Source organism: Thalassophryne amazonica, chromosome 20, assembly GCF_902500255.1.
Source record: "Thalassophryne amazonica chromosome 20, fThaAma1.1, whole genome shotgun sequence".
Classification (NCBI taxonomy): domain Eukaryota; kingdom Metazoa; phylum Chordata; class Actinopteri; order Batrachoidiformes; family Batrachoididae; genus Thalassophryne; species Thalassophryne amazonica.
Window position 1 is genome coordinate 29,259,230 of NC_047122.1, and position 21,295 is coordinate 29,280,524.

At 44.9% G+C, this 21,295-nt stretch overlaps 1 long non-coding RNA gene across 1 annotated transcript; it reads right to left on the minus strand.

Annotated features, from left to right (window-relative positions):
* Window positions 1-874: 874 nt before the first annotated feature.
* LOC117501955 lies at window positions 875-20,260 on the minus strand. Its single transcript, XR_004558139.1, has 3 exons — window positions 20,177-20,260; window positions 1,002-1,008; window positions 875-887 (listed from the first exon to the last, which is right to left on the minus strand). It is a non-coding gene; the product is annotated as an uncharacterized LOC117501955 (long non-coding RNA).
* Between the last annotated feature and the right edge of the window lie 1,035 nt (window positions 20,261-21,295).

Here is a 21,295-nt window from a genome sequence, read left to right on the forward strand (position 1 = left end):
CAGAAGAAGTCGGTTTCAGCATTTTATCCGGATATTCCACTGTTAAAGGAGAATTTTTTAATGAAAGACGTGCGGGCGGATTGCAGCGTCGGCTCGCAGCCGCCACGACGCTCCGTCACAGGAAAAACACCTCTGCTGGAAGCCTTAAGGACAAGTTGGAACATCTCCAGCTGATAAACAATTTCTCATATACTCACTCCACTGAAAGCCATCAAAAGCCAACTGGATTTTAACAAATGGTTATCAACACGGAGGTGTTTTTCCTGTGCCGCCGCGTCGGCTGCGTCCCGACGCGCGGACCCGTACGCACGTCTTTCATTAAAAAAATCTCCTTTAACAGTGGAATATCCGGATAAAATGCTGAAACCGACTTCTTCTGAAACGTCTCTGTTCTCTCACGACGTCCTGGATCAATAGAGCCTGAAATGTGGAGGTTTTAAGCTTGAAACAGGCTGATGACGCCGCCTGAGAGCGCTGCGCGACGTCTCGCACCGTGAAAAGTCCTTAAAGCGACAGAATCACCTCAAAATCTCTCATCAGCTGTTAAAATTTTCACTGAAAACCAGCTTAATTTTTCGAACCATGTCCACTTCGATGTGTCTCACAGGTTTAGAAAAAATTTTGATCAAACAAAGCACCAGTCTCTCAGCAACTTCTCAGACAAAGGAATTCCGACGAGGGGCTGGACGACTCCTCCCACAAGGAGTGCTCACAGGCGAATGACGTCACCAACAGGCGTGGAAAAACTCACGCATGCGCACGAGGGTTCAAGCATGTCTGACGTAAAAACATATGAATGAAATCCATATAGTTTTTGAAAAAAAATAAAAAGGACCTATACTTTACGGACAGCCCTCGTATAGTTCTTCTTGTATACTGAAAGTTTTCTGTAGATTGTCTTTGCAGTTAAATTCAGGTATTCAGAAATTCTGACCTATAAATCGAGGTGTTGAGTTGTGGATTTTGTTCAGTTCGGGTTATTAGTAGTAAGCCGTGCTTACGTTTTTGCTCGTTCTTAAAGAAAACTGGTTCATAGAAAAATTTCAGGTAACATTAGCTAAGCCGTTTATTTTGAAAATGTTAGCTGAACCCAATGATGATGATGTCACTGTTGTACAGTCAAGAGCTGATGCTGCTTTGACACTAACATGCCGTAATTGTGAAGTACATTCACAAAATTGTCAGCAGTAGCTTTACATATTTCACTTACTGCCTGCAGGCATGGCTGTGTTATTTTTATAGTTTTAAAGTTCACTCTGACTGTTTGTCCCTTTGGAAATACTAAACTGTAAAATTACCTGTTCATTTTGTTGTGCGGGGGCTTTGCAGTGACAGCACACAGTCAAACGAAGATGGTCAACACAATTCTCTTGCTCTTCTTTCCTTTTTCTGCTTTAATTTGAAGAGTGTGCACATGCTGTGCCTCGTGGCTTCCTGTACGAGTGTCTTATGCATGTATGTCAACATGTCGGCCTCCCTGTCTTTGTTCGTGACCATCACGGTCTCATGGCCTGGGGTGGGCTGGGGTCAAACCTGTTAACCTCTGCATTAAAGAACACATCATGAGGGGGGCAATGATGTGCAGTTTTCTACACCTTAAGGCACACAGACAGACACTCTGGTCCTACAGGCAGATCGTACCTTTCACCACCAAATAAACATGTGATCCGTCAGGGGATCAGCACACTAAACCTCAGCCCCCATTAGCTCGGTGTGTTTCACTGCATTGCTTTTCTTTATGGTGTTTACACTGAGTGGATAAAAGATTTATTAGGGAAAAAAGACATCCGCTTCCATGACCCGACACCATTTATCTTCAAAACACATCTTCACGGCAGACCGGAATGGAATTTCACATTAGCGCAGGATTAAGGGTGCGATGGGATTAATGAGATCAGAAAGTGGAACCTTTCAGCTTCTGTTTTGAGATTTTTGGACAATTTGTTTGTTGTTGAAGAGCATCCTGCGGTGTTAACCCATGACCCCAGTGCCCCTTGACCCTTAGGACGACAGCTCTATCCACGCGTCAGAGAGAAGGGCTGTCACAACGGAAACATCTACAACATGGCGAGAACTGATGAGCAGGAGTTGGACAATTAGGCTGGTGTAGCCAGCACAGGATCAAACACACAGGGTCGGTTAAGAATGCAAGCTGCCGGATACATAATCTGTCTGGAGGAAAAGTGTGAATGGATCTCCAAACTGGAGAGGAGAGACGATTAAGACCTTGGCTTTGCAAATGGTTTTTTAGTGCACGATGGATTCAGTAAGCAGGTTCTCAAAACTTCAATAGGTGAGGTGCCTAGTAAAGTAATTATTTCAGTGTTTTTACAGGGATATCTGGTATAAATTTAATTTATTCTCAGGCCAGTCATTGATGGATAGCCAGAAGAGTAGGTTCCAAGAATTGAAAAACAAATATTTCAGTGACTGGACAGCCAGCTCCATCTCCTCCCGTTAGCAGTTTCTATGGGTGTAATATTTCAGTAAGTGAGTTTTGAATTTAGACTTTGATCTTGCTGTTATGATAGGACCAAAGAACAGAGTTAGGACCCAAAATACAAGGATTATGAAATAACCAAATAGTAATTTATTGTTTAACAGTAAAATGTAAAATAGTATAAAGTCTAGGGAGGGGACACCAGGGTGAGGAGACATCAACTTGACCAGAATGTTTGATGGGGTGAGTTCTAGAACCAGGCGGGTGCTGAAACCAAGACCAGGCGGGTGCCATGGAGTTGACAGGTGGTGGGAGTGCTGAAAACACAATAAACCAGAGGTAAAAAAGTGCAAGGACTGATCACAGAGGAAAAAGTACAATCAATCAATTTTTTTATATAGCGCCAAATCACAACAAACAGTTGCCCCAAGGCGCTTTATATTGTAAGGCAAGGCCATACAATAATTATGTAAAACCCCAACGGTCAAAACGACCCCCTGTGAGCAAGCACTTGGCTACAGTGGGAAGGAAAAACTCCCTTTTAACAATAAGAAACCTCCAGCAGAACCAGGCTCAGGGAGGGGCAGTCTTCTGCTGGGACTGGTTGGGGCTGAGGGAGAGAACCAGGAAAAAGACATGCTGTGGAGGGGAGCAGAGATCGATCACTAATGATTAAATGCAGAGTGGTGCATACAGAGCAAAAAGAGAAAGAAACAGTGCATCATGGGAACCCCCCAGCAGTCTATGTCTATAGCAGCATAACTAAGGGATGGTTCAGGGTCACCTGATCCAGCCCTAACTATAAGCTTTAGCAAAAAGGAAAGTTTTAAGCCTAATCTTAAAAGTAGAGAGGGTGTCTGTCTCCCTGATCTGAATTGGGAGCTGGTTCCACAGGAGAGGAGCCTGAAAGCTGAAGGCTCTGCCTCCCATTCTACTCTTACAAACCCTAGGAACTACAAGTAAGCCTGCAGTCTGAGAGCGAAGCGCTCTATTGGGGTGATATGGTACTACGAGGTCCCTAAGATAAGATGGGACCTGATTATTCAAAACCTTATAAGTAAGAAGAAGAATTTTAAATTCTATTCTAGAATTAACAGGAAGCCAATGAAGAGAGGCCAATATGGGTGAGATATGCTCTCTCCTTCTAGTCCCCGTCAGTACTCTAGCTGCAGCATTTTGAATTAACTGAAGGCTTTTTAGGGAACTTTTAGGACAACCTGATAATAATGAATTACAATAGTCCAGCCTAGAGGAAATAAATGCATGAATTAGTTTTTCAGCATCACTCTGAGACAAGACCTTTCTGAGATATTGCGTAAATGCAAAAAAGCAGTCCTACATATTTGTTTAATATGCGCTTTGAATGACATATCCTGATCAAAAATGACTCCAAGATTTCTCACAGTATTACTAGAGGTCAGGGTAATGCCATCCAGAGTAAGGATCTGGTTAGACACCATGTTTCTAAGATTTGTGGGGCCAAGTACAATAACTTCAGTTTTATCTGAGTTTAAAAGCAGGAAATTAGAGGTCATCCATGTCTTTATGTCTGTAAGACAATCCTGCAGTTTAGCTAATTGGTGTGTGTCCTCTGGCTTCATGGATAGATAAAGCTGGGTATCATCTGCGTAACAATGAAAATTTAAGCAATACCGTCTAATAATACTGCCTAAGGGAAGCATGTATAAAGTGAATAAAATTGGTCCTAGCACAGAACCTTGTGGAACTCCATAATTAACTTTAGTCTGTGAAGAAGATTCCCCATTTACATGAAGAAATTGTAATCTATTAGACAAATATGATTCAAACCACCACAGCGCAGTGCCTTTAATACCTATGGCATGCTCTAATCTCTGTAATAAAATCTTATGGTCAACAGTATCAAAAGCAGCACTGAGGTCTAACAGAACAAGCACAGAGATGAGTCCACTGTCCGAGGCCATAAGAAGATCATTTGTAACCTTCACTAATGCTGTTTCTGTACTATGATGAATTCTAAAACCTGACTGAAACTCTTCAAATAGACCATTCCTCTGCAGATGATCAGTTAGCTGTTTTACAACTACCCTTTCAAGAATTTTTGAGAGAAAAGGAAGGTTGGAGATTGGCCTATAATTAGCTAAGATAGCTGGGTCAAGTGATGGCTTTTTAAGTAATGGTTTAATTACTGCCACCTTAAAAGCCTGTGGTACATAGCCAACTAACAAAGATAGATTGATCATATTTAAGATCGAAGCATTAAATAATGGTAGGGCTTCCTTGAGCAGCCTGGTAGGAATGGGGTCTAATAAACATGTTGATGGTTTAGATGAAGTAACTAATGAAAATAACTCAGACAGAACAATCGGAGAGAAAGAGTCTAACCAAATACCGGCATCACTGAAAGCAGCCAAAGATAACGATACGTCTTTGGGATGGTTCTGAGTAATTTTTTCTCTAATAGTTAAAATTTTGTTAGCAAAGAAAGTCATGAAGTCATTACTAGTTAAAGTTAATGGAATACTCAGCTCAATAGAGCTCTGACTCTTTGTCAGCCTGGCTACAGTGCTGAAAAGAAACCTGGGGTTGTTCTTATTTTCTTCAATTAGTGATGAGTAGAAAGATGTCCTAGCTTTACGGAGGGCTTTTTTATAGAGCAACAGACTCTTTTTCCAGGCTAAGTGAAGATCTTCTAAATTAGTGAGACGCCATTTCCTCTCCAACTTACGGGTTATCTGCTTTAAGCTACGAGTTTGTGAGTTATACCACGGAGTCAGGCACTTCTGATTTAAAGCTCTCTTTTCTAGAGGAGCTACAGCATCCAAAGTTGTCTTCAATGAGGATGTAAAACTATTGACGAGATACTCTATCTCACTTACAGAGTTTAGGTAGCTACTCTGCACTGTGTTGGTATATGGCTTTAGAGAACATAAAGAAGGAATCATATCCTTAAACCTAGTTACAGCGCTTTCTGAAAGACTTCTAGTGTAATGAAACTTATTCCCCACTGCTGGGTAGTCCATCAGAGTAAATGTAAATGTTATTAAGAAATGATCAGACAGAAGGGAGTTTTCAGGGAATACTGTTAAGTCTTCTATTTCCATACCATAAGTCAGAACAAGATCTAAGATATGATTAAAGTGGTGGGTGGACTCATTTACTTTTTGAGCAAAGCCAATAGAGTCTAATAATAGATTAAATGCAGTGTTGAGGCTGTCATTCTCAGCATCTGTGTGGATGTTAAAATCGCCCACTATAATTATCTTATCTGAGCTAAGCACTAAGTCAGACAAAAGGTCTGAAAATTCACAGAGAAACTCACAGTAACGACCAGGTGGACGATAGATAATAACAAATAAAACTGGTTTTTGGGACTTCCAATTTGGATGGACAAGACTAAGAGTCAAGCTTTCAAATGAATTAAAGCTCTGTCTGGGTTTTTGATTAATTAATAAGATGGAATGGAAGATTGCTGCTAATCCTCCGCCCCGGCCCGTGCTACGAGCATTCTGACAGTTAGTGTGACTCGGGGGTGTTGACTCATTTAAACTAACATATTCATCCTGCTGTAACCAGGTTTCTGTAAGGCAGAATAAATCAATATGTTGATCAATTATTATATAATTTACCAACAGGGACTTAGAAGAGAGAGACCTAATGTTTAATAGACCACATTTAACTGTTTTAGTCTGTGGTGCAGTTGAAGGTGCTATATTATTTTTTCTTTTTGAATTTTTATGCTTAAATAGATTTTTGCTGGTTATTGGTAGTCTGGGAGCAGGCACCGTCTCTACAGGGATGGGGTAATGAGGGGATGGCAGGGGGAGAGAAGCTGCAGAGAGGTGTGTAAGACTACAACTCTGCTTCCTGGTCCCAACCCTGGATAGTCACGGTTTGGAGGATTTAAGAAAATTGGCCAGATTTCTAGAAATGAGAGCTGCTCCATCCAAAGTGGGATGGTGCCGTCTCTCCTAACAAGACCAGGTTTTCCCCAGAAGCTTTGCCAATTATCTATGAAGCCCACCTCATTTTTTGGACACCACTCAGACAGCCAGCAATTCAAGGAGAACATGCGGCTAAACATGTCACTCCCGGTCTGATTGGGGAGGGGCCCAGAGAAAACTACAGAGTCCGACATTGTTTTTGCAAAGTTACACACCGATTTAATGTTAATTTTAGTGACCTCCGATTGGCGTAACCGGGTGTCATTACTGCCGACGTGAATTACAATCTTACCAAATTTACGCTTAGCCTTAGCCAGCAGTTTCAAATTTCCTTCAATGTCGCCTGCTCTGGCCCCCGGAAGACAATTGACTATGGTTGCTGGTGTCGCTAACTTCACATTTCGCAAAACAGAGTCGCCAATAACCAGAGTTTGATCCTCGGCGGGTGTGTCGTAGAGTGGGGAAAAACGGTTAGAGATGTGAACGGGTTGGCGGTGTACACGGGGCTTCTGTTTAGGGCTACGCTTCCTCCTCACAGTCACCCAGTCAGCCTGCTTTCCCGTCTGCTCGGGATCTGCCAGGGGGTAACTAACGGCGGCTAAGCTACCTTGGTCCGCACCGACTACAGGGGCCTGGCTAGCTGTAGAATTTTCCACGGTGCGGAGCCGAGTCTCCAATTCGCCCAGCCTGGCCTCCAAAGCTACGAATAAGCTACACTTATTACAAGTACCGTTACTGCTAAAGGAGGCTGAGGAATAACTAAACATTTCACACCCAGAGCAGAAAAGTGCGGGAGAGACAGGAGAAGCCACCATGCTAAATCGGCTAAGAGCTAGTAGCTACGCTAAGCTAGCGGATTCCTAAAAACACGCAAAGTGAATAATGTGTAAATAATTTAGAGGTGATTCAGCAGAAGGAGTGCTTTAGTTAAGGCACGTAAAGATTACACTGGGAAACAAATCGTAATCTAGATAACTAGATCAATCTAACTGCGCAGATTAAACAGCTAACAGATACAGAAAAACACCGCAGTGCTCCGGAACAGGAAGTGATACAATACCGCAGTGAGAGCCAACCACCAGTAGAGGTGGTCTTTCTTGTCCAGAACACAAGAAACGTGTTCTGGACAAGAGTTAGTCCAGATCGCTGCTGCACGCCTCTTAACTGGGAGCAAAAAACATGAACATATTACACCCATTCTTGCGTCTTTGCACTGGCTCCCTGTTAATTTTAGAATTGATTTTAAAATTTTATTATTTGTTTTTAAAGCTTTAAATGGACTGGCCCCACAATATATTGTAGAACTCCTCCAAATTTACTCCCCAGCGCATGCTCTGAGCTCTGAGGGACAGCTCCAGCTTGTGGTGCCTAGGACGAGACTTAAGACCAGAGGGAACAGGGCCTTCTCTGTGGCTGAGCCCAGACTCTGGAACGCTCTGCCTCTCCACGTTCAAACAGCCCCCACAGTGGAGTGTTTTAAGTCTCGTCTGAAGACCCACTTTTATTCTCTGGCTTTTAGCTCCGCATGAGTTGTATGGTCCTCTGATGTCTTTGGCCCAGTGTTTTATTTATTTATTGTTTTATTGTTTTTATGTTTATTTATTTATTAGTATCTGAGTGGTTTTATTGTTTTGTATAGTTGTATAATCATTTTTATGTGCAGCACTTTGGAAACTGTTCTGTTGTTTAAATGTGCTATATAAATAAAGTGGATTGGATTGGAAATGTTTCACTGAGGAAACACATAGGCCATGTACCACACGGGCTACGCTGAGTTTCTGGCAATTGTAGAGAGGCAGGAACGGGGTTTAAATGCAGGTGCTGGTGATTGCTGGCATGTGAGTGGAATCAACTCTGTGACAGGAGAAACAGGAGGGGAGGGGGAGCAGAGCAGAAACCAAGGCAGCATAACAATACTCCCCCCCCCCCCACCAATAGGAGCTCCCAAGTCACTTACTAGGCCGACCCAGGTGGGCCCGATAGAGGTCCCGGAGGAGGGAGGGGTCCAGGACGTTCCCCGCGACACCCAGGTCCATAACCCTCCCAGTCTACCAGATACTGGAAACATTGGCGCCGCATGTCCATAATCCGGCGCAGAGTCCAGGCCAGATGGACATCCATGAGCCAGGCAGGAGGAGGAGGATCAACCGGAGGGCACAGAGCGCTGGTGTGGACTGGCTCCAGTCAGGAGACATGGAAGACAAGATGAATCCAGAGCAACCGAGGAAGGTGGACTCGAACTGAGGCAGGATTAATAAACCAGTCGATCAATTTCCTGGCGTCCCCCTTGAGTGAAACATACTTGGCCAAGATCCACACCTACGGGTCCGGGTGGTACTGGGGGGATGGGGTTCGGTGCCAGTCTGCATGGTCTGTTCCCTCGTTTGGAGCAGAGTGGATGGGTGGTCCTCCACACCCATCCACATTGCCATAGTTGGGCTTGGACAGATGGCACAGAAAGGTCCAACTCTTGGGCTGGAGGTGGTTGATATTCCAATGACATTGAAATGGTGTAAGTCTGGTTGCAGAACTCACCTGAGAGTTATGGGCATATTAAACCCACAGCAGCGGAGTGCTCCAGGTCGATGGGAGCAAGGATGTGACACACCGGAGGGAAGAGTCGAGCTCTTGATTAGCATGGTTCCGCCTGGCGGTTGGATTGGGGATGGAATCCGGATAAGAGACTGACCGAGGCCTCAAGTGCAGAGCAGAAGTTCGTCTAAACTTGACAGGTAAATTGAGGTCCTCGGTCCGGCACACATGGAACACACAGTGGACTAAGAGGTCGGCGATCTCCTGGGCTGATGGCAGTTTGGGCAGGGCCACAAAGTGGGCTGCCTTAGAAAATCGATTCACTATCGTGAGGATGACAGTGCTGCCCTTGGAGGTGGGGAGTCCTCTGACGAAGTCCAAACAGATGTGCGACCAAGAGCAGATAACAGATTTAGGAGTCTGGATGGGGGCTGATGAGAGTTCTTACCCCTGGAGCAGATGGTGCAAGCATTGATGTAGTCCCGCACATTTGCCTGTACTGAGGGCCACCAGAAGTGTTGTTGAACAAATGGATGGTTCTCTGAGTACCAGGATGACAGTAGAACCCAGACTTGTGTATGAACTGGAGTACTGCAGATCGGCAGCTGGTGGTACGACGAGCCGTCCGGGAGCTCCTCCTCCAGGATGTGGATGATTCTTCTGAGTCTCCCAGATGACCCTCTCTATGTTCCAGGTGAGAACACTGACAGTCATTTGACTGGGAAGGATGGTGTCTGGATCTGAGGAACTGTCCTGAGCAGTGAGATAGCACATCTGGCTTGATGTTTTTATAGCTGAGTCTGTATGTAACTGAAATGTCCAAAAAACAGTAATCAGTCCACACAAGAAATGGAAGAGACGTACCTTCAAGCCAGTGTCTCCACTCCTCCAGTGCCTCCTTCACAGCCAGGAGTTCCAAGTTCCCCACATCATAATTGCACTCGGTGGGAGACAGACACCGGGAAAGAAAAGCACAGGGGTGCAGGTGTTGATCGCCCCCAGCTCAGTGGGAGAGGATTGCTCCGATGTCGGAGGCATCGACCTCCACGATGTAGTGGTGACCAGGATTAGGCTGTATAAGAACGGGTGCTGTGGTGAATCAGTGTTTGAGTAACTTAAAGGAATTTTAGGCTTCTGAGGATCAGTAAAAAGGTGTTTTAGATGAGGTAAGTTTATGGAGAGGTGCAGCTACCTGACTGAAATTCTGAGTAAACCTTTGATTAAAAATGGGCAAAACCCAAAAAAACTGTTGAAACAGTTTGACTATTGTGGGAGTGGCCACAACTGTGGCCACATAGAGACCAGGTACCACACAGGCTAGGCTGAGTTTCTGGTGATTGTAGAGAGTAGGGTTGCCAACCGTCCCTTGAAAAACGGAATCGTCCCTTATTTAGAAATAAAAGTGTGCGTTCCGTATTGACCTGAAACGGGACGCAGTTTGTCCCGTATTTCTGTGAGAATCAAAAAGTCTGGCGCTTTATATGGAAACGTACGGTAAATTTGATCCCAGCCTCTCTCCTGTTCTTCACCAATGAGCTGACAGACACGAGTTGACGATACAGAATCACTCTTATCTCATTGGTCGAGGGACATCTGCTCGCAAGAAGATCCCGCACGAGAATCATGAGCCGACGACGGTCGTCGGACGACCGTAGCAGCATGGCTGATACCGACACTGGCACTGCAGATACGCCTGCGAACAGCAATGTCTGTAACGTCGTTACTCCTCCTCAAAAAAAACATAACAAAAAAGAAAGCAAAAATACATGGGCAAATGGGAAAAGGTGCGTGACAACAGCTATAAGTATTGTAAATATTGTTTACTTTTTCAGACTTTCACTGTTACATTGTTTTGGATGATTTTTTTTTTTTTGTTAATTTATACACTTTTATAACAATAACACGACAGAGAAAGATTTATTTTTAAAGACATTTTTTTTTATACGAGGTCTGTCAATAAAGTATAGGTCCTTTTTATTTTTTTTCAAAAACTATATGGATTTCATTCATATGTTTTTACATCAGACATGCTTGAACCCTCGTGCGCATGCGTGAGTTTTTCCACGCCTGTCGGTGACGTCATTCGCCTGTGAGCACTCCTTGCGGGAGGAGTCGCCCAGCCCCTCGTCGGAATTCCTTTGTCTGAGAAGTTGCTGAGAGACTGGCGCTTTGTTTGATCAAAATTTTTTCTAAACTTGTGAGACACATCGAAGTGGACACGGTTCGAAAAATTAAGCTGGTTTTCGGTGAAAATTTTAACAGCTGATGAGAGATTTTGAGGTGATACTGTCGCTTTAAGGACTTCCCACGGTGCGAGACGTCGCGCAGCGCTCTCAGGCGCCGTCGTCAGCCTGTTTCAAGCTGAAAACCTCCACATTTCAGGCTCTATTGATCCAGGACGTCGTGAGAGAACAGAGAAGTTTCAGAAGAAGTCGGTTTCAGCATTTTATCCGGATATTCCACTGTTAAAGGAGATTTTTTTAATGAAAGACGTGCGGACGGGTCCGCGCGTCGGGACGCAGCCGACGCGGTGCGGCGGCACAGGAAAAACACATGGTAATTAGCATGAATACAACTTACAAGGCTTCATTTATAAAAATCCATCGAGAATTATGATGACAGGAAAAAAAAATCACAGTAAATGAACAGAATGGAATATTTTCCACAAATTTCCACACTTTACATAAAACATTTTTTTCTAGCTAGACATGTATGGGTTCATTAGAAAGAGCAATGAAAGGGCTTTAAAACAAGCCCACTTTTATTAAAATCTGTTAACAAATAGCGACAATAGAGCGAGAAAAGCAGCACAGTTTGTTGTAATTTCCCCAAATTTCTGCATTTTACATAAAAGTTTTTTTTTTCACCCACACATGCATAGGTGCATTGGAAAGAGCTTTCAAAGGGCTTTGAATAAAGCCTACATTTATTAAAATCCATTAAGAAATAGTGACGCTAGTGCAAAAAAAGCGGTCAGTTTATTATTGATGAGCTGCACATTTCCACCGTTAGTAATGGCGCCTTCCTGTCCTGAGTGACGCTAATAGATAGAGGCGCGCATGTCCATTCCAGTCTATATTTCCATGGGCCGGTCAGCCCTGCCAGTGAAGTGTCCCTTATTTATTTTTCAGAGAGTTGGCAAACCTAGTAGAGAGGCAGGACCGGAGTTTAAATACAGGTGCTGGTGAATGCTGACAGGTGAGCGGAATTAAGTCCGTGACGCAGCACCTGGGGAAACACGAAGAGACGGGGAGCAGAGCACAAACCAAGGCAACACAACACTTACAGTAATAATTGTAGGCATTATGTCACATTGTGCTCCACATTTCACTTTGGTACCATTTGTAATTTTGCTTAAATGGAGTAATTTAGGGCTTAGTGGTTAGTACTGCTGTCTTACAGCGAGAAGGTTCCAGTTTTGCTTCTGGCCTGGTCCTTTTTGGAGTTTGCATGGGTTCTTCTCTCCAGGTGCTCCGACTTCCTCCCACTTGCAAAGACTTACAGGTGAGGTGAATTGGTGACTCAAACTTGACCGTAGTTGTGGAGGAGTGTCAGTGTGTTTCTGTCTGTATCTGTCGGCTCTGCAGTAGACTCGTGTCTTCACCAGGATGTACCCCGTCTCTCACTCAGTGACCGCTGGGACAGACGCCAGTCATAACAACCCTTAAATAGAATGAGTTAGATACCAAGCTTTGTGTAACTGGAAGCATGGAAGCACAATAACTAAATAAATCTGCATTTTCCGTGCTTTTACTGTGCTGTTACATTTATTCAAACTCATATTTGTACAGCCACTATTTGTCCAAACAAATACATAAGAGGATCGGACTATTTATATAATAGATTTGAATAAATTTGTTAGTCCCAGTCCAGATGTTGTGAAGAAAATAATACCATCAGTTTGTCAAACACACTGTATCTTCTGCCACGACATGAGATACTACTAGATAATCAGGGGTGACAATAAGAGCTTCACACGCTCGCATCATATTAAAGATATTAATATTAAAAACTGCTCTTATCCCACCTGCGGCGCCGCTTTTACGGAGAGATTCTCCGCGAAAATATCAAATAAAATGAAACAGCCATGGTGAAAGTAAGATTATTCAATAATTTTGGGACCAAGTTGAAAAAATCTGAAAACACTTCAATGGAATATAGAGTATATTGTAGAGAAATTAATCTCATTCGTACCAGGCTGGAAAGGCAGGACAGGCCGGACGCAAATGCATGACGCAGGTACACAGCTCTGTGGAGGAAAAACGTTTACTGAATAAGCAGGCTTAGGTTGGCACACTGATAGGCAGTCCAAACAAAACAACAGAATCCAGAACATCAGGCAAAAAGCGTGGTCAAAGGGCAAGCAGGTAGTCGTCATAAACCGAAGAGGCACAATAAGCAAGGCAAGAAAACTAGAACAGAGCTGGTAAGAAGGCACTAGACACATCGAACTGGCAAAGGACAGATTCAAACTGAGCGGCTTATAAAGCACCCAAGTGATTAATCGAAACACAGAACAGGTGTGTAGGGAAACACCCAGAACCCGGACGTGGCCAGATGGACGGAGACACACACCACCAAGAACCGAGAGAAAAAGGCAAGAGACAACAGGACAGAGTAAACCCAAGCAGAAAAAGAAACAAACCGAGCACCAAAACCACCCCCACGACCCTGACAGTACCCCCCCTCAAGGGCCGACCCTCGACGGCCCCGGAGCAGAAGGGTGAGAAGCATGAAAGTCGCGAACAAGACTGGGGTCCAAAACAAAGCAGGAGGGAACCTAAGACCGCTCCTCGGAGCCATAACCCTCCCAATCCACCAAATACTGCAGACCACGACCCCGCCGCTGGGAAGCCAGAAGGTGACGCACAGAGAAGACGGGACCCCCACCCACGAACTGGGCAGACGGTGGGGGAACAGCCAGTGGGCACAGTGGACTGGATTGAACCGGTTTAAGCTGGCTGACGTGAAACGTGGGATGGACCTTCATAGACCAGGGAAGAGACAGACGAACAGAGACAGGATTAATGACCTTAGCTATCGGAAAGGAACCAGTGAACCTGGGAGCCATCTTACGAGGAACACCCCGTAGTGGCCGATGACGCGTGGATAACCAAACCCGTTGACCAGGAGAGTAAGAAGATGCAATGGACCGTTTGCGGTCCGCCTCTGCTTTATAGCTTTTGGAGAACCGCAACAGGGCCCTCCGGACCCGGTTCCAGGTTCGTTGGCACTGCATCACCAGACTGAGTGCAGAAGGAACAGGAGAACGAAAATCGTGGAGGGAAAAGAGAAGGTTGATGACCAAAGACAACATGAAACGGAGAGAAGCCAGAGGAAGCAGTTGGCAAACAGTCGTGAGCGAGTTCGATCCAGGGCAGCTGGGTGGACCAGGAGGCAGGAAATTGAGATGACAAGATTCGCAGGCCCTTCTCTGACTCCTGATTCAGGCGTTCTGCCTGACCATTGGCCTGGGGGTGGTAACCAGAAGTGAGACTTGACATGACCCCAAGCAGCCGACAGAATTCCCTCCAGAAATGGGAAACAAACTGAGGGCCCCGGTCTGAGACTATATCTTGAGGCAACCCATGCAACTTGAACACATACTGTAACAAGGCCTCTGCCGTTTCCTTGGCAGACGGCAGTTTAGGCACTGGTACGAAGTGAACCATTTTGGATAACCGATCAACAACTATCATGATTACAGTGTGGCCCTTAGAGGGTGGTAACCCAGTTACAAAGTCCACGAAAATCCAAGGCTTAACTGGAATTGACAAAGGTAAAAGAGCACCTGCGAGTGGATGTGTTGAGGTTTTGTGCATGGTACAAACAGAACATGCATTAACATACCCCATTAGAGCGCTTCGCTCTCAGACTGCGGACTTACTTGTGGTTCCTAGGGTTTGTAAGAGTAGAATGGGAGGCAGAGCCTTCAGCTTTCAGGCTCCTCTCCTGTGGAACCAGCTCCCAATTCAGATCAGGGAGACAGATACCCTCTCTACTTTTAAGATTAGGCTTAAAACTTTCCTTTTCGCTAAGGCTTATAGTTAGGGCTGGATCGGGTGACCCTGGACCATCCCTTGGTTATGTTGCTTTAGACGTAGACTGTGGGGGGTTCCCATGATGCACTGTTTCTTTCTTTTTTTGCTCCGTATGCATCACTCTGCATTTAATCATTAGTGATCGATCTCTGCCCCCCTTCTCGGCATGTCTTTTTCCTGGTTCTTTCCCTCAGCCCCAACCAGTCTCAGCAGAAGACTGTCCCTCCCTGAGCCTGGTTCTGCTGGAGGTTTCTTCCTGTTAAAAGGGAGTTTTTCCTTCCCACTGTGGCCAAGTGCTTGCTCATAGGGGGTCGTTTTGACCGTTGGGGTTTTTCGTGGTTATTGTATGGCCTTGCCTTGCAATATGGAGCGCCTTGGGGCAACTGTTTGTTGTGATTTGGCGCTATATAAGAAAAAAGTTGATTGATTGATTGATTGATGTCGGCTAACATCTTTGGCCACCAGAACTGCTATGAAAGCAAATACCTTGTTCCCATTGCACTCGGGTGACACGAAAAACGGCTATCATGCCCCCATTGAATGACTTCCCCCCTTAGTGAGACCGGAACAAACAACTTGCCGCTAGGACACTCAGGGGGGACAGGAATATTTCCTAGGACAGACCTAACCTTAACTTCGATGCTCCAAGTCAGTGCAGACACAAAACATTTGTCAGGCAGAATTGGCTCGGGAGTGGAAGATGAGGTGACGGAATCATCCAACCGGGAGAGCGCGTCAGGTTTGCCATTTTTAGATCCTGGACAGTGTGATAAAACAAAATTGAAATGGCTGAAAAAGATGGCCCACCTAGCCTGGCGCGCGTTTAGGCGTTTAGCAGAGCGGAGATTTGCTAGATTATTATGATCTGTCCAGACTAAAAAAGGCAACTGTGTCCCCTCCAGCCAGTGCCGCCACTCCTCCAAAGCCACTTTAACCTCCAGCAGTTCGCGATCGCCGATGCTGTAGTTGCGCTCGGCGGCAGTGAGTTTCTTTGACAAGATAGCGCATGGGTGTAACCTGTTATGTCGGGGCCCTGTTTGAGAAAGCACTGCTCTGATGCCGGCATCAGACACATCGATCTCAACCACGAACTGCCGGGTGGGGTCAGGAAGGAGCAACACGGGGGCCGTTGTAAAACGATTCTTTAGGTTCCAGAGTGCCTCGTCGCACTCCGGAGTCCATACAAATGGACGAAGCGAGGAGGTAAAGTTATGTAGCGGAGCTGCGATAGTGTTGAAATTTCGAATGAACTTACAGTAAAAGTTATCAAAGCCCAAAAACCGTTGAACATCTTTGCGATCTTTCGGAACCGCCCAATCGCGAACTGCGGCAACTTTTGCCCGGTCCATCTGTATGAGCCCTGCTGAAATCACGAAACCTAGGAAAGACACCGTGGTACAATGGAATTCACATTTCTCTGTCTTGACAAAGAGATTATTTTGTAACAAGGTTGGTAAGACGGATCGTACCTGTTGGACGTGCATCTCTAGATTCGGGGAATAAATTAATATATCATCAAGATAAACAAAAATGCACCTATTGAGGTATTCACGTAATACGTCATTTACCAGATTTTGAAATACCGCGGGAGCATTAGTGAGGCCAAAGGGCATGACTAGATACTCGTAGTGACCCGTAGGAGTATTAAAGGCAGTTTTCCATTCATCCCCAGCACGAATGCGAACCAAGTTATACGCATTCCGCAAGTCCAACTTTGTAAAGATTTTAACTCCCTCCAAAAGCTCGAAGGCTGTTGAGATTAGCGGTAAGGGGTATCAGTACTTGACTGTGACGTCATTAAGGCCTCGATAGTCAATACAGGGATGGAGTGTTTTGTCCTTCTTTTCTACAAAGAAGAATCCAGCCCCAGCGGGTGAAGACGACGGACGAATTAGCCCAGCAGCTAGTGATTCTTGAATATAAGTGTTCATGGCCTCGCGTTCAGGAGCTGAGAGCGAAAATAACTTTCCCCGGGGAGGTATAACCCCTGGGAGAAGATCTATTGCACAATCATACTCATGATGAGGAGGTAGTGATTTAGCTTTTGACTTGCTAAACACCTCAGCGAGATCATGGTAACATGTAGGAACTCCCTCCAGATCAGAGTTATGTAAATCAGAGATATTAACAGGCTTGGTTAATCAGACATTTGTACAAGCTGGTCCCCAGGACTCTATCCTCCTGAGCGACCAGTCCAGGCGGGGTTTGTGGCGTTGCAGCCAGGGATGCCCCAGGATAACCGGGTGAGTCATTTTATCAAAGATATGGAAACTAATGCTTTCTGAATAATTATTGGGTATGGTCATTTGAACTGACTGTGTCCGGAAAATTATTTGGCCCAGCGGGCTGCCATCCACTGCATGGACCACCAAAGGCCGTGAGAGCCTGTTCCACTTAAGATGGAGGGACCTGGCGAGAGAAGATTGCATGAGATTAGAATCAGCACCAGAATCGATAAATACTGGGCAAATTAGGGAGGACGAATCAGTCTTAAGTTCAGCATTAAACATATTCTGAGATGAGGGGAGAATTGAGCTCTGACTCACCTGCACTACCGTTCTTGACCTCACCGGGGCACCCCTGACTGGGCAATGTACAAGTAAATGAGTGGGTTGACCACAGTAGCACAGTCCTTCCACGTGGCCGCGCTCCTTCTCTTCGCTGGTGAGTCGGGCCCTCCCCACCTGCATGGGCTCCTCGGCGGAAGTGGAAGGGAGGGCACTTGAGTGACCGGAAGTGGGTGGTCAGTCCATCGTGGTGCCGAGGTGATGGCGTTCTCGACGAGGGTGCTCCGACAGATGGCGATTGGTGCAGATGGCCAAGGCTATTAGGTCCTCCAAGTCTTCCGGCAAATCTGTCACGATGAGCTGGCTCCTGATGTTTTCATTTAACCCCTGAAAAAACATGTCTTGGAGAGCGGCGGGGTTCCACTCGCTCTTTGCGGCCAGAATGCAGAAGTCGATAGCGTAGTCAGCCGCGCAACGATGGCCTTGCTTCAGCCTCAACAGTTCCCGTGCTGCCTCGCGTCCAGGAGAAGAGCGCTGGAAAACCTGCTGCAGGGATTTGGTAAAAGCTGCCAGTGAGGAGCAGGATGGCAAGTCTGGGCTCCATTCAGCCGTAGCCCACGCTGCCGCCCGACCGATAAGGTGAGTGATGAAAAATGCTATCTTCGACCGATCGGTTGGATACATTGGTGCCATCAACTCAAAGTGTAGTTCACATTGTTTAATAAAGGGTTTAACACCCCCTGACTCACCAGAAAAATGTTCGGGTTGCGACAGTTGATTGCAGACCTCTGGTACAGGAATGGGAGCCGGTGGGGCAGCTGACACTCCCGGAAGTGCTGATGTTGTGGGAGTCATTCGGGTCATAGCCTGATGTTTTACAGCAATTAGCAGCTGCTCCATCTGAGCACTTACTGAGTCCATGAATGTATCTTGTCTCTTCGCTAGTGCATTGAGACCAGAATTCAGAGCAGCGAGTTGATCCTCCTGTTGCACTAATTGTTGGCTGTGGTGGTGAACCGCCCGCTGGAACGAATCTGCGTCTGCTGCGTCCATCATTGGCCAGTTTAATCTATCAGGCTGGAAAGGCAGGACAGGCCGGACGCAAATGCATGACGCAGGTACACAGCTCTGTGGAGGAAAAACATTTACTGAATAAGCAGGCTTAGGTCGGTACACGGATAGGCAGTCCAAACAAAACAACAGGATCCAGAACATCAGGCAGAAAGCGTGGTCAAAGGGCAAGCAGGTAGTCGTCATAAACTGAAGAGGCACAATAAGCAAGGCAAGAAAACTAGAACAGAGCTGATAAGAAGGCACTAGGCACATCGAACTGGCAAAGGACAGCTTCAAACTGAGCGGCTTATAAAGCACCCAAGTGATTAATCGAAACACAGAACAGGTGTGTAGGGAAACACCCAGAACCGGGGCGTGGCCAGACAGATGGAGACACCCATCACCAAGAACTGAGAGAAAAAGGCAAGAGACAACAGGACAGAGTAAACCCAAGCACCAAAACCACCCCCACGACTCTGACAATTCGTGTATATTCTTATATTAGTAGAATATACAATGTCAAAGCGACTGTCATGTGACCCACCACATTGAGAGAAAAAGCATTTCCATTCTATGAATTTGCTCTTACAGAATATCTAAGGATGGGGAAAACCTGATGTGAAGAAAAAACCAGAGGCTAATTAAAAAGGGATAAATTGAGACTTATGAAAGTGAGACTTCAAATTAAATCGCTAAACGAATGGTGAGATATTTATCACAACAAAGCATTCAGGCAGGAAACTGAAGTCACTACTTTACAGAAACAGTGGTGGGCACAGGTAACCAAAACGTTAGCTTCGATAACCGCTAATCTGCTAACTGAAAAGTTAGCTTTTATAATACTAAACCGATAAACCACTAAAATATTTAGTGTGCGCTACAGCTAATCGCTGACTTTCAGTATTGTCTCCGGTACACTCTCAGCTACTGACAAGCTGGTTTTGAGCATAAGCACTGCCAACGCTTCTGATTAGAATCAAAGACTATCACAAACCCAACACAATCAATGAGTCAGTGCTTCAGTCTTTGTGCACCCTGTCCACTGCTGTAAGAAAGAGTCATTTACAGTCACAGCATACAGCGGTCCAGACGTTGAGGCAGATGTCCTGAAAAGGAAAGCATGTTTGACTTATGGTTTTGATTTACAAATCAAATTAATCCGGATAGAATAACTCTATTAATGTCAACTCTGACATTTTTACAAAGTGAAAATATAACCCATATCTTTTAATTTTAAAATAATGCACTAATTCTGAATGTTTTGAACATTAACACACACAGATGCCAAAATGCAATTCTAGTCATTTCCCGACATCATTAATATTACATCTAATACACACTTATGAAAGCTCACGCCACAATTTATTATTATTTATTTTTTATTTATTTAACCAGCTGATACTCCTTTGTCAGCTTGTCGCAGCACCTGAACTTTGCACAAAACAGCATTTTCAGATCACTTTAACCCAAGTTTAAGTCAGCGCGTGCAGAATAACGCTAAGCAAGATGGCAGCTGCTGGCAACAGCTCACAGGCTGCATCCGCCATCTAGTGGATTAAATAGAAATCCATGGTTAAACCTAACATTCTGGGAATGGTTTTTAAGGAAAGTTTCTTTTTGGTTCCCAGAACATTCTGGTAATGTTACATAATGTCACCTAAAGATATGTTTCTTCCAGACGTTCCCAGAACATTCTGGTAACGTTGCCTAAAGTCATAATCTAGTCACTGAAAGAAATGTGGAGTAAAAAAGACGGTGAGACTACAGTTAATATATTTGTCAAATTTCCCTCAGCTATAAACATGACGTCAATATATAAAAGGATGTAATAAATTTATGAAAACATTCTAGAAACATGTCTAATAATCAGAACCTAAATATAACCAATATATACTATTACCTAAATGTTATGTGTCAGCAGGGTTTGCCACATACAGTAGAAAGCAGAACACAGCTTGCTGCAGCTGCACGCCTGCACGATCACACATTTTTACCTGTTTTTGACACTGGGAGAGGTTTGTGCCTTCTGAGTGCCCTTCATCTTCTGATTGCAGCTAATTTGAGCAAGTACAGATAGAAGATTCAACAACTTAGAGGGGGAAAAAAAGCATTAAACAAGCATCGATATGTGACCAAGTTTGGGCTTCAACTGTTTGATGTTCCAGTGTTTTATCAGTAACCATTTCAGTAAGCAGGACTGATCGCCATATTTTAATCTTTTAATTGTTTTGTTTTTGTTTTCTCATTGCCTTCCAGTAAGGTTATAAGGGTCTATTATTGTTATTTCTTTTTAGATTGCATGTTTCCTAACTATCTGCTCTTGGGAGGAAAAAATGCAGAGGAATGTTCGAGTCCCATGCAGCTGTCAGAGGAGAATGTCGGTAGGCGAGGAGTTGGGTGAGCACAAACATCCGCGTGCCCGCACTGTGCCACGCATGCATCAAACAGGGTCACATTATCTTCAAAGTCTGTCGCCTCCAACACGATACGAGTCGGACTGCTATAAAAATGGCAGACATGTTGCATTCCTGAGCCCATTCCACAAAGTGCAATAACTTCCTAGAATTCTTAGAAGCCTTGATGGCGGAGCCAGGGCACATCCTGTTGTCCTTGCAGCACTTCCTGCTTGTGTGGCTCAGTCTGTCTTCCCATTGCTATGGCAACTGGAAAACATGATGCATAGACCTCAGGTGAACAGGTAATGTTTGGATGATCAGCAAGATGTAAAAGATTATACCGTTGTTAGCTGGCTTTTCTTTGTAATGTGAAAACTTCTCCAAGCAGTATAAGCAAGATGCA